At 36.8% G+C, this 15100-nt stretch overlaps 1 protein-coding gene across 1 annotated transcript in view; it reads left to right on the top strand.

The window, feature by feature from the left end:
* Tank (TRAF family member associated NFKB activator) overlaps positions 1 to 15100 on the top strand; it is a 79626-nt gene that overhangs the window by 4970 nt on the left and 59556 nt on the right. The window lies entirely within an intron of this gene.

Below are 15100 nucleotides of genomic sequence, written 5' to 3' on the forward strand. Positions count from 1 at the left end.
TAAAGGGGGGTGGGGTGGGGAGTAGTTGTAATGGCCAGTCAGCTAGTGTACCATGAGAATGTTGTATATTAACAGGCTATTTTTATTTAGCATTTGCCGTCATGTATGGGTATGATTTTTTTAAAAAGTCATCATTCTAGGGCAAACCCTCAAATAGATCAATATTAATTATTTTTTTAAGTTTTTTAAATTATTATTTGTGCACCCATGTATGAGTGTGAGTGTATGTATGCCATAGCACATGTGTAGAGGTCAGAGGACAACTTCAGGTCTCTTGTTTTACCAGGCTGTGCACTCCAGCTTCAGGTCTTCTCCCGTCTCTGCCTCCCATTTCACCATAGAAAGGCTAGGATTACAGGTGCACATTACCGCATCTGACTTTTTATGTGGGTTCCAGAAATCAAACTCAGGTCATCAGACTTGTGTGGAAAGTGCTTTTACCAGTTGAGCCATCTTGCCAACCCCAATAATTTTTTTTGCTACAAAAAATTAATAATAGTTTGAAATAACGAAATAAACAAGCATTCAGATAACACCTGCATTCTAGTGAAAATAGTATTTATGAGTGTTATGATGCATCCTACATAGTTCATGGATGTATATCGATAATTTAACTTAAATTATCTGCCTAAGGTCATTCAGTGTCTAGAATAGTCATTTATAAAAGTTAATAATTCTGGGGCTGGTGAGATGACTCAGTGAGTAAAAGAGCTTTCTGCCAAGCCTCGTGACCTGAGTTTGATCCCAGGAACCCATATGGTGTAAGAGAGAACTGAGTCCTACAAGTTAGCCTCTGATCTCCACACATGTGCTACACATATCCCCCATATACACACACAGGAATAAATATAATTAAAAAATTTTAAGCTAATAAGTCTAGAACTGGCGAGATGACTCAGAGGTAAAGGTGTTTGCTGTACAAGCCTAGCTAATGACATGAGTTTGATCCCTGGAACCCACTTAAAAGTGGAAGGAGAGAACTGACTCCACAAAGTTGTACACTGACCTCCACATGCACACCATGGTACATGTATCCCTCAGTACATACATCATGCACACACAAAATAATTTTTAAAAATATCTTATTATTTTTATTTTATAAGTATGAGTGTATTACCTGCATGTAAGTGCACCCATGTTGTGCAATGCCTGCAGAGGTCAGAAGAAGGTGTCAGATCCCCCAGAACTGGAGTTACAGACAGTTGTTAGCTGCCATGTGGGTGCTAGAAATTGATCCCAGGTCCTTTGCAAGAGCAGTCAGTGCTCTTAACCACTGAGCCATCTCTCTAGTCCAAAACAATAATAATTTTTAAGTTAGTAATTCTACCAAAAATTAACTAATATCATTACTTACATATTAATGAAAAACTATTAGTCAGTAAAAGAAAGTAGACTTTTGTAAAATGATTGGCTTATTATCCTTAAAAGCCCTGCTCCATACGTATACACCACACTTACCCTGAAGTGTCCTAATGCTTTTCATTTTATATAAATAAATATATACTTTCTCACTTTCTTACTTTGAAACTCCCTGTGAGATCTGGATACAGGAGAATGTCAGCTTGGTAATTAACATGAAAGTAAGAAATTTCCCATGAAAATTGGAAAGCTAATGACAACAAAGTGAAATTGATGGATGGTTTCTTTCAAGGTATAGAACTTGTCAGGAGTATCACACTTTTCCTAACAGAATTGAAAAGGAGGAAAATAGCAATGCATGTTACAGCATTTTTTCCTTGTGTGGCAGGGTTGGGGATTAGCATTTGACCAGGATCAATAAAGTAGTTCTGTTTAAGTTCTGGTCTTAATTTCACTTTGTAGGCCAGTCAGGCCTTGAACTTGTTATCCACCTGCCTCAGCTTCCCCACTAGCTGGGATTACAAACCTACGCCACCAGGCCTAGCAATAACAGTATTCTTAAAGGGACTTTTGGGAGTTTTAGTTCTTATTTTTGAGGAAAAGAATTTGGGGGCTGGGACTGGAGAGATGGCTCAGCAGTTAAGAGCACTAGCTATTCTTGCAGAGGACCTAGGTTTGGTTCCCAGCACTCACATGGTGACTAACAATTGTCCCTAACTCCAGTTCCAGGGGATTTGATGCCCTCTTCTGGCCTCTGTGAGCACTGCATTCACGTAGCGCATTTACATACATCCAGGTAAAACATTCATACACATAAAATAAGTAAATAAATTGGGGGGGGGCAGTTTGGTGGAGTAAATTTCCTCATAGGAGAATGCCCTGCACAGTAACTTAACTTTTCTTCCTTCACAGATAAACTCTCTACAATAATAATAATGATCTATAGTAAATGATGAAAGTAAGCAGTTTATATATCAATAATTCTACAGTAACTTTTTCTTACCACAAATACTTTTCCTTCACACAGAAAAAGTTTTAATAGTAATAATAAAGTCTAACTTTTAAGTCACTGAAATAAGGAATTACTGGAAATTAAGTGGACTAAGACAACTAATATGAATTTCACTTTAGTGGTTACTTAGCAAGTTGAAATATGAGTCCTTGAAATATTTGCAGTAGAATGAAGTACAGAAAATTGTCTATTGAGCAACAGACCACACACAGTTAAGTAGTTTTGCTGCAGATTTACTTGCTATAAGGACAGAAATCAAGGGCCTATGTTCCTTCAGTATAAAGGCTCTATTACTTTAAATTGTTTGAAGGAAATTTATTAGAGACAGCAAATAATTTTCATAACCATTTGCAGTATAGCATTTTCTACAACATAATGTCATGAGACCTCATATATTTGGTATCCTAAACTAGCAGTGTTTTGAGTCATCTCTCCAGCCCCCCATTTCTCAACATTTTAAAATTACTGCCTTCAGATACAGTCTCACAAATTACAGGCTACAGTTTGTAGTCTGTTCCTTTCCACACAGTTCTGCTTATCCTCTATGCTGCCCGTGGTAAATACAAACCTTCTCTGCTGCTTTTCTCATCTGTGAATATCCGATTCATATGACTTACAAAAACAGATTAATAGGTGCCATTTGAAATTGCATATCCTCCCTTTCCATCTCCAGATTCTAACATGGACCCTACTGAAAACGGAGATGACTCTTAAGATTGTAAGTTGGTCATGGTGGCACATGCTTGTAATCCCACCACTCAGGAGGCAGAGGCAGGACCAGCCCAGGCTACACACAGGCAATCAGACTCTCTCCCTCTCCTCTTATCCCTCTTGCACACAATAACAACAGAATAATCACTCGTGTGCCTGAGCTCAACTCACTGAGCAGTGCCATGTTTCTATTTACCTCAGAGGTAGAATATCACATGCCCAGTTTTTCTTCTGATATTCTACTCTCTAATTGTATACTTGAGCCCCTAGCATTTGATAAAGAGTTTAGGAGAAAGAAAGTTATAGTCATGTGCCCCTTGGCTCTGTACTATGATGCTTATACCATACAACCTGGATGTGTAGTTGTTTAAGAATACTGTATAATGTTTGCATGGTGACAGGATCACCTAGCATAGTTTTCAGAATATATCCCTATGGTTAAGCAACTCATGTCTGTATTATGGAGAAAACAAGGAAGTGGGGCAAAACGGAAACTCAAGGGTGTGGGCTTATAAAATATTTTTTTCTTTCACCAAATTCAAAGATTTAGCAAAATGTTACTAAGGGGTTATTTGGGTTCAGCTGGAAAAAATGTCCTACTTTGTCCTGATATATTTAGCTAATAAGCTTATAGAAAAAATATAGAACCCAAATTCTGACATTGCTGGAAGTATAATAAAGTTTCTTTGAATCAGCTGCCTAATGGGAACACAGAAATGGTTTTGTGCAATGTGTTGGGTATATCCATAACCACAGTTTAGATCTTAAAAAGTGCAACAAGAAATGCAAACTGTCATTTAAGGAATTGGCTGCTTGTCCTGTATAGTTCTGAAAGGGGCGAACGATCAGACATGTTAGGGATGACAGTTCTCTTCCCATTTTGTTTCAAATAAGGAAAACATGAGTGCCTTGAAAGATCGGCCTTACCCAGCCAAGACAGAAAATGTCTTATTTATGTGTATGTACTATTGACAGATTTCTGGTTTTTGCTCCTGTTGCTGTTTTGAAAAGAGGAATATTCAATTAAGAAATAGAAAAGATAAAGTGTTTCATTTATTCAACTTTTCCTTTGCTAGGTAGCAACTTTTCTGAAATAGAATGTGAATTCTATTATTCATACCCCCAAGGGTTTGAGAAAGACTGGTAGCTTTCTCTTCTAGTGCAAAGTAGAAGATAGAAGAGGTTGCAGTTTTTCAAGGTGATTTCCCTTCCCCATTCTGAAACTGTTCTAGGCCTCTCACCACAAGTGTGAGCCCTAGCAGAACATTACCCAGAAGTAGAAGAGGCTCAGCAGTCGGGGAAACCCAGCAGAGGGGCCTTTCCTACCTCCTAACTCTCCCACACTTGTTTCTCACCCCACAGAAAAGTACACTTTAAAGAATTACGTACCACTCTAGGATGGATATTGTAGAAAACTTAACATTAAGCCTGTGATTTTTTTCAGCTGGTCTGATTGAACTGGGGCATTAGAAATTTAACATTGTTTAGCTCTCTGCTCCGAAGCCCTAGTGTAGCCCCAAAAGCACTAGTACTTGCTCTTAATTTTTACTTTCTTTACCTGGGATTGATTGATCCCTTTGGCAGCATAATATTGGCTCCAAAGACAACAGACTTAAGTTATTGTGTCTGAAAATAATAAAAGTTCATTTTAAAAGGCTAGGAGCAGCAGAGTGTGGTGGCACATGCCTTTCACTCAGGAGGCAGAGGCAGGAGGATCTCTGTGAGATCAAAGCCAACCTGGTCTTCATAACAAGTTCAAGGCCAGCTGGGGATGTAGGGGACTTCCTGCATCAAAACAAAACAAAATGCTATGAGCATGAGAGGCTGAGACAGGAAACTCACAAGTCGGAGAGTTCAAGGCCAGTCTAGGCTGTGTAACAAGACCCTGTCTTGGAAGAAAACAAAACAGGAAAAAAGAGAGAGAGGGATAATAGTAGGGAGAATTAGCCAATCAGTTCAGAAAATTCATCATCCATATAGTAGGAATCTCAGAAAGAAATTTTAAAAAAAGACAATTGAAAAAATATTTAAGAAAATTGTAGAACTAAAGGATGAATTTCTATATTGAATGAGCTCACCAAGTCCCAATTACAGAGGATGTAAGTTTCAGAATGCTGAGAACAAAGAGGAAGAAAAATGTCACTTCCCAAAGAGAGAGATAATTGATTAAGTACTATATTAGGTGTCAAAATGGCTGTGGACTTCACCAAAAGAAATGGAAGCTATAAAATAGCAAAACTTTTTAAATTCTGAGAAAAAAATAAAACAAATCTTCCAACCTAGAACTTTAATCTGGGGGTTAAATTACCAGTCAAGATCCAAGGGTATTTTCAGCTATGCAAGGTTTCAAAATTTTGTGCTTCTCAAATAGTCATTCTCTGGAAGCTGCTGAATATTTGAGCCATGAAATGGAATTGTAGGACCAGTAAGATGGCTCAGCTGATAAAGGTGCTTATTGCAAAGCCTGATGATGTGAATTTGATCCCCAGGACCCATGTGGAGAGAACTGACTCCCACAAATTGTCCTCTGACCACAACTTGTGTGCCATGGCATGCTCACAAACATATACTAAATAAGATGTAATAAAAATTAAAAATAAAGCTGGGCATGGTGGTACACACCTTTAACCCCAGCACTTGGGAGGCAGATGCCGGCTGAACACTGTGAGATCGAGGCCAACCTGGTCTAAATATCGAGTTCCAGGCTAGCCAGGGCTACATAGTGAGATCCTATTTCAAAAAACTAAAACAGACAGACTGACTGACAAGTAGAATTATAAACCAAAAACAGAATTGGAATACAGAAAATGAGAGAATCTACTAAGAAAAGGAGAGGGGCAAAGGATAGTCCCAAATTTAAGGTGAAAAATCACAAGATTAGGACTTTCTATTACAGAACAACTGATCTATAAAGCCAAAAGTTCAGAAAAGGTTCCTATAAGGTGAAATGGATAGAATACCTGTGTCTGAATATGCTGAGGAATTTTGATAAAATAATAGGGAGTAAAACAGGCAAAAAAAATTAGAGAGAAAGTTTTTCAGGAAAAACAAGCATAGAATATTATATAATTTAGCAGTGAATAGTATTAATAATAATAATGTGCAGTAAATGTTGAATACTAATCTAACAATAAATAGTATATATTTGGAAAAATGGGATGAGTGAAAAGGAGGGGGTGTTTAAAGACAGAATTCTTATTTTGCATACTTGAAAGACAAAACTGAAAAATCAGTGTGTCAGTATTGCATATTATTTAGAGACTACAGAGATTGAGTTAAAAAAATAAAAATAAACCAAAAAGTTGTTGCTAAGGTGAAGTAAGGAAGCAAAGGACTATTGTTTGTTTGTTTGTTTTTTAAACCTTATAGAACTATTTGACTTAGTAGGATATGAATATGGAGGATCTGAATATGGATTGCTTTGATAGAATTAAAACTAAAATAAATTAGGAGCAAAAGAACTAGAGGTCATTATTTTCCATCTGAGACCTGGATTCATCCAGTTCTTCCAGTGTCTAATTCTGTGACTATAGGCAGTTTACTTCCTCTTTTGAGGCCAAGTTTCCTCATCTGCAAAGGGAAGAGAATATGTGCTCCTTCAGCAGGAAGATTAACAGGTAATTTATGTAAAGCATCTGGCAATAGGTATCAGTTTCCATCAAGTGCTTATACTCTCCCATGCGAAACAAGAAAAGACTTGGGCAGCCTGTGACATTTCTTTTTTAAAAAATTATTTCATGTGTTTTGCTGCATGAATGTGTGTATAATGGCCAGCAAAGCCAGAGAAGGGCATTGGATTCTCTAGAGCTGGAGTTACAGGTGGTTAGCTGCTCGCTAGTGAGTGCTGGGAACTGAACCTGGGTCCTCTGCAAGAGCAGTCAGTGCTCTTAACCACTGAGCCATCTCTTTGCCGCCCCTGTGACATTTCTTATGTTATTATCTTATATCTGAGGACTACTTTTTACAGTCTTCATTGTTGAAATGCAATTCAAGCAAAGAACTTAAATTGTTCTTCTGGTCCATGGCTATAGTATCTCTTAGGATCTTGAGATCTTTGTCCTCAATTATCTATAGATAGTTTTAAATTTTAAATGTATTTGGGATGATTAAGTATTGATAAGTGGAACATCAAATTTAAAGAATCACTGTTGTTTGATTGAAGAGGGACTGATATCATAGATTTCTGCATAAGAATGTCATTTATAAATGAAAATATTTTCTTATACTCTGATGAGTTATGGGAATTTCATAGAACCAGGATCAATGCTGTTGTTCTGGGCTATCAACCAAAAAACAAGTCACTTGGCTGTTTTTGTTGTTACTATTGTTTGTTTGTTTTTAAATAGTCTTCTACCTTAGCAGTTGCCTTTTGTTGTTGTTGTTGTTGTTGTTGTTGTTGTTGTTGTTTGGTATTTTTGAGGCAGGGTCTCCCTGTAGCCCTAGCTGTCCTGAACTTGCTATGTAGACCAGGCTAGCCTCGAACTCACAGAGATCTGAGCCTGCCTCTGCCTCTCGAGTGCTGGGATTAAAGGCATGCAACACCAAACCCGGCCCACAGTTGTTATTTTTAATTCCATATTCTGTATTCTTCAAGAATGGTTCAAAAAGCAGGTTGTGGTGCAGAGGGGCACTTTATGAATGCCAATTTTCCTCCATTGGTCCTTATATGTAGTGTTTTACAGTACTATTCCAAATATGACTTGACCCCTTATGACAGTGATTTAAAATGTGCCATATTTTTCCTTACACATTAGAAGTTTTAGACAGGATTTGCTAGTCCATTTTTAAAATTTTTGCTTAATTAACCAGAAATATCCTATCTATTCCCAACATATTTATTTATTTATTTTTGGTCTTTTTGAAACAGGGTCTCTCTGTAGCCCCAGCTTGCCTGGAACTCGCTGTGTAGACCAGGCTGGCCTCGAACTCAAAGAGATCCGCCTGCTTCTGCCTCCCAAGTGCTGGGACTGCAGGCGTGCACCACCATGCCTGGCTATCCCCAACATTTTAAACTTGGCAGATGAATGAGGTCTATGAAAAGGTCCATAGATAGATAGGATAAAGTATAAGCTGTCTTAGAGAAATTAATGTTTTATACAAAATGTAATCTAACCTTATTTGTAATAATTATTTAATGGTAGTGAACATTTTTCAGAAAGTGGAACTAAAGTAGAAGATCAAAGTTTTTAATCGACTCTTGCTTCCCTACTACTAGTAATATGGCACAGAAAGTGCTAAAATTAATTAGATCTGAATTGTCATATTTTTAAAAAATTGGTGTGATCCTTAGAAAATGTGGAAAGTTGGGTAATTGTAACAGAGGTGAAGATCTGAAAGATTGTCAGACTATCCAGGATTTGGGGGGAGGGGCTTATCAGGAATATTGAACAAGTTGTAGTGAGACTAACATACACAGTATAAAAATATTGAATCTAGTTTTAAACTTACTTTATACATTTAAGTCACATCCTTGGGAATGCCTGGAAATAGAGATCTGGAGCTCTCTCAAATCTTATTTATTTTCTCATTGGAGTTCTTACAATCACTTCTAATAAAACAAGTTGTGGCTTGCAACCATTTGCCCAACAGCCTCTAGGTGTCCTCAGGGAAATTAAAAAGCAGAGGTATGAAGAGCTGTGCCAGTGGTTAAGAGCATGCAGAGTACAGCTTTATAATCACGAGGCCTTTGCCTCTTCCTATTTATTGGTGTAATGCTCTGAGGGCTAAATGCTACTCAGCAGTTTTAAACATGTGATTTAAAGGGAAATAGGCCTTCTGTGAAAAGATATTTTATTTCTTGAAAATTCGCCCTTTATAGAAAAGCTCTCTCCCTTCATATTCTCCCTTCCTTTTGTTTTCCTACAGTAAGTGACTCAGGAATGCTGGAAGGGAAGCTAATCTGCTGACTCATAAGATTTTAAGTGCTAGTTCAAAAACAAAGTTGCCCTTATGAATCTTGTGCAGCCTATGACATTTCTTATATCATTCTCTGTTTGGGGGAACTTTTTTAAAGATTACTGGAAATTATTTTTCAATTTTTTCATGTTAAGATCTTTAGATACTATACTTTTGAAAAAATAATTAGTAATAGTACTTTATTGTCATAAATTTGGTAGAATAGAAAAGAGACTTTGAAAGCATGTTTTTTTTTTTTTTTTTTTTTTTTAAAGTCTGGGGTGAGGACCTGAATTAGATCTGCAACACCCACGTAACAATCCTCCTTTAGGAGGTTTGCTAGGGTTTACTAGACAACCATCTAGCCAAAACGGAGAACCCCAGGTTCAGCGAAAGACCCTGCCCCAAAGGAATAGGCTGAGTACAACCAAGCAGGACACTTGATACCTTCCTCTGACCTGAGCACATGCTACCTTCAGGTACACCACATGCATATATACCACACACAAATAAAAAGTAAAATAAGCAATACAATCAAGCACCCTACCAGAGACTTATTTTTCTTATTATTTAACTATATTTAAAGGTTAACAAACCAGTATTACTACATATTTAGTTAGTGGTCTCTTTTTAGAAGATCAAATAATTATGTTAAAATACCACATTTTATGTATTACCTAGTTTCCCTTCTAGCATATTCTAGATAAATAACAAGTGGGCTATTCTCTTTTTTGGTTTTATATGTAGGAGGGGAATAAAGTATAAATGTTGATGCAGTACTGAGTATTGCTTATCTTTTGTTGCTATTTCCTTTTCAAAAATGTATTATTTTTTTCTGCATTTTCTTGGTGATAATATTTTTGTCGTCGATGATTATTCAAAGGCCTACTAGTGTCAGGACATTCAAAACAGACATCAAGAATACAAACAGTGTCAGTGTCAGACATGGCAATACATGCCTGCAATCCTGCACACGGGAAGCTGAGACAGAAGGCTTGCTACCAGTTCAAATCAAGTTACAAATCAAGTACTAGGTCAGCCAGGGCTACAGAGTGAGACTCTGTCTCAAGGAAAAAAAAAAAAAAAAAAAGAATATAACCATTGGGGAAAACTATTTAACCTTCAGTTCTTCTTGTAGATTATCACTCCACTGACTGTCTTCCCCCTCCTTGTCTTTTCTAGCATTCTTGTCCAAAATTGAATTCAGCTTATCCTCAACTTCTTGCCCTACCCCAAATGTTCTTATTTCCCTGTGTCACGATTGTTTTCATAATATCTGAAAAGTTACCGAAGAACCATGTGCAACAGAATCACCTGTGGCACTTTGCTAAGTAAAATGCAGATTCTGGGCCTTTAGAGATGGCTCAGCAGTTAAGAGCACTGAGTGCTCTTGCAGAGGACCTGGATTTGGTTCCCAGCCCCCACATGGCAGCTAACAAGCATCCATAACTCCAGTTCCAGGGGATCTGATGCCCTCTTCTGTCCTCCACGGGCATTGCACAACACAGGTACACTTACATACCTGTAGGAATGTAGGCATAATCATATTATATGACTACATGTATAATTATAAATATAAATATTAATTTATTTTTTATGTGTATGAGTGTTGTGTCTACATGTATGTAAATGCACTTGTGTCATGCAATGCCTGTGGAGGTCAGAAAAGAGTGTTGGATCCCCTGGAACTGGAGTTATGGATACTTTTAGCCTCCCTCTGGGTGCTGGGAACCAAACCCAGGTCCTCTGCAAGAGCAGCTAGTGCTCATAACTGCTGAGCCATCTCTATAGCCCAAAATATTTTCAAAAAATTAAAATAAAATGCAGATTCTAAGGCCCTTTCTTGACTAATTGGTTTAGAATCACACGTACCTTAGTTGCCTTCTTATCTATCATGTATATGGCCCACCACCCAAAATTCAAAGCTTTGAAATGTGTCTGAATTCACTCATCTTTCATTTTCTCTGTTTTTATTCCAAGCTCTTATCTTCAGACAAAATATGGCAATATTTTCTATGGGATATTCCTACATTGTCTCATTTTCTAGTCTGTTATACTGGCATCTGGTCTACCTTCTTCATTTTTAAAAAAAAGTATGATTAGCATTTGAAATGCACAAAACTCTACTGAACCATTAGATGAGGTCTTACAAAAAAATCCTTGTCAAAATGTGTTCCTACCCTTTTATTTGCACATTTATAATTGACCTCCCACTTTGGTTAATTATTTTCATGTGTCTGCCTCATTACAAGGTATGAGAGAAAAAAGTAAATACCATGACTATTTGTCTCTTTCCTGGAGAGAAAAACATCATATACTGTGTGTTCAGCACTAAACCTATCTTGAATATTATACTAATCAGGGTATAGGCTCTTCTCTTTTAGAAACCCACAAAACTGTGGTTAACCAAGACAAATGGTTTCTTTTGCATAAAACAATTCAAGTATGAGATGTCCAGAGCTGTTCTCACAGCTCGACAGTGTCAGACACCTGAGTTTCTTCATTCTTGCTCTTCCTTTTCTGAAGTCCTGCAATCTCCATGGTATTTTAGGTGCCTTATAATCATAGCATGCCATCCGGCTGGAAAGTGGAAAAAGTGAAAGCTTGTTTGTATCCATTTGTCAATGACCAGAACATAGACACCTCAACAACAGCTAATAGAAGTACTTGAAATCTAAGAGGAGAAGATTGGCCATGAGACCTGGATTTGAGCATGTTTACTAAAAATAAAAAGTACTTTTTTGGAGAGTGACAGTTTTTTCAAAAAGCATACCAAAATGTATGCTTCCAGAGACTTTCCTTTTCCTGTGGTCAGTGTCACTAATCTAACATACTTTTCTCTTTTTGATTGAATTAAATGTATCGTTTACTTATTTGCGTCAGTAAAGACCTACTTCCTTGGCATACATTATTTCAGGAAATAGTACCCATGCATGTGGAATTTACCCAGCAGCTTCTCTTAATGATGTGTCTGTTACCTAATTCAAGGACCTAAAGTAAAGGGTCTGCATGATTAACTTGCATATGATGAAGGTTTTTTTTTTTTTTTTTTTTTTTTTTTTTTCCGGTCTTTGTGAGACAGAGTCTCCCTGTCGCCCCAGCTGTCCTGGAACTCACTATGTAGACCAAGCTGGCCTCGAACTCACAGAGATCCGCATGCCTCTGCCTCCCAAGTGCTGGGATTAAAGGCATGTGCCACCACGCCCAGCTTATATTACATTTTTTAAATTGAAAATGCATGTTTTTGATGGACTAGACATGCATTTTTCACTCACAGACTCAAGAGCTGTAAAACAAAGATGTTAGTAGAAATCTAGGCCAAACATTTTGTACTGATGAGAAAGAAACTTTGATCACCAAAAATTTGGTAGTTGACCAAGGGTCAGCCAGTAATAGACAAAGCATGAAACTGGATAGAATTCCAGTTCACAGCGTTGGTGTTTTAAAATACAGATGTGGTTTATATTGACAGATTGCCATGACATGTATAGCTTTTTAATGTAAAATAACTTCAAATTTCAAATTTCTCCACTAACATATTGTTATAGTCCCTGTGACCACCTATACTTTTCTTTTCACTTATTTTTAATCTTTTATTCATTTTTTTGTAAATGGTCTTAAATACTTTTTTCCTTGAGCAAAGCAAGCATAGATTAAGGAAAAGGGTAAAAGAACGTCTGAGAGTGGGAGGCTCCAAGGGAGACTATCCTTAAATACTTTTTGAATGAAAAGGTATTGAAGTAAAATATTCAGTGACACTTTGTATCAATGCTAATTGTTTGTGTTTCTTTACTACCTTCTCGCAAACAGAAGGCCCAGCCACATAATTATCCTAACAGGATTCATCTTTTTTTCATCTGTCAGAGGTATTGATAGGAACTAACTTCCTATGTAGAACAACTAAAGAATTACTATCCCTTCAGTTTTTCAGAAAGTAATGACACTATGATCCTTGTAATTAAAACCTTTGAATTGTTTTTTATTAAGCCTGATAAATTACTTAGAAATGTATTCAGTATCTTAAAATGATAGACTTTGGCTGCTGGCATTGAAGTACTACTTATGGTTATGTGTTTAAAAGAGCATTGTGGGGACTAGGGTTATAGTTCAGCAATAGAGTGTGTACTTAGCATGTGCAAGGCCTTGGATTCAATCTCCAGCACAACCAAAACCAAAATACTGATTTATGATCAGTTGATTTTCAACAAGATTTCCAAGGCCATCGAGCAAGAAAAGAATAACTCTTTCAATAAATAGTGTCAAGACTGAATCTGGACCCCACCTCATATCATATACAAAACTAAACTAACTTATGTGGATCAAAAACCAAATGTAAACAGTAAAATTATAAAACCCTTCTAAGGAAACATAAATGAAAATCTGCATGATCTTGGGTTAGGCAACAGTTCCTTCGATAAGGTACCAAAAGAAATTGCAAGTAGGAAAATAAAAATATTAGGTAATTTGAAATTTATCAAAATTTAAAATGTCATGTGTCAAAGGACACTATCAAGAAAATGAATGAAACTTTTTTTCATCAGTGACAGTTCCCTCTGAGAACATGCCTCTCACAAGCACTCTCTCTCCACAAGAGAAGAAGAAACTGTAGAAACAGAGGCAGAGCCCCTTTGTCCCTATTCTATATACCAATGCCTAGGATGCTGCAAAAGCAATGGTCTTTAGCCATATGCAAATGATAGCTTTATGTGTTGGCTGCTCCACTGTCCTCTGCTAGCTTATAAGGGAAAGCAGTATTGAAAGAGGTAAGCAAAGGATTTGAATGGGAATTTTTTCCCAAAGATAAAGGGCCGAAAAAACACATGGAAACATGCTTGGTATATTAGTCATTAGGAAAATGAAAATCCAAACCACAATTTGATACCACTTCACACCCATTAGGTTAGCTATGTTTTTTTTTAATGAACTATAAGAAGTGTTAGCAAGGATGTGGAAAAATTGGAACCTTTGTGCATTTGCTAGCAGAAATATGAAATCATATAGCTGTTATGAAAACATTTTGGCAACCCTTCAAAAAGTTAAACATAGAATTATCATCTGACCAAGCAGCTCTGCTCCTAGCCATATATCTGAGAGAACTGAAAACATGTTCACATAAGCATGTGTATTAAAGTGTTCATAGTAACTTTATTCATAATAGTATAAAAGTTGAAACAATCTAAATGTCCAGCAACGAAGGATGGATAAGTAAAATGTGCTGCAGAGGCATACAATGGAATATTATTCAGCCATATAAAGGAATCAATTATTGTTATATGGTGCAACATAAATGAACCTCAGAAATATTATCTTAAATGAAAGAAGCCACACATAAAGGCTATGTGTTGTATGATGATTCCGTTTACTTATTTATTTATGGTATTTGGGGTTGAACCAGGGCCTATAAGCATGCAGGGAAGCACTCTATCACTAAGCTGTATCCCCAACCATTATCACATTATTTACATAAAATGTCAGAAAGAGGCAAATCCATTCAGACAGAAGCCAGTTAGTGGTTGTTAGGAGATGGGGGATGGAGAGAATTGATACTAGCTAGGTTCAGAGTTTCTAGTATAATAAATATTCTAAACTTATATAATCGTTCTCATTATACTACACACATAGCATATACATTAAAAATACTGAAGTATATATAAAGATATATACTTGAAAATGTTAGATTTTATCTTATGTGAATTATATTTAAAATAAAAATGATTTTTAAAATTTTAAAGTATTCTGCATCCTAAATTGAAAGATGCTCTGACAGACTAAAAGTTGAGATTAGGGCCAGCAAGATGTCTTAGCAGGTAAGGATCCTTGCCACCAAGCCTATCTGAGTTCAGTCTTGGAACCCACATGGTAGAAGAAGAGGAACTCCCACTAATTGTCCTCTGCCCTCCACACATGTACGGTGGCATGCATATGTGCCTAAAATAAATAAATGTAAAAAATTTAAATTGAGATTTCCCCCAAAATGAAATAATTTGGTACCCTTGATAACCAATTAAGATTTTTGCCTCTTCTGTGTCTTTTAGAAGATCAAGAGAAAGGTTCTGGGTTGTGTTTTTTGTAAATGCACAGGAAGAATCAGGATCATTAAGTAGCTTGCTCTGCTCAGAGCCA

The sequence above is a fragment of the Nannospalax galili genome, unplaced genomic scaffold (genome assembly GCF_000622305.1).
Source record: "Nannospalax galili isolate Female #2095 unplaced genomic scaffold, S.galili_v1.0 scaffold540, whole genome shotgun sequence".
In the NCBI taxonomy this organism is placed as follows: Eukaryota; Metazoa; Chordata; class Mammalia; order Rodentia; family Spalacidae; genus Nannospalax; species Nannospalax galili.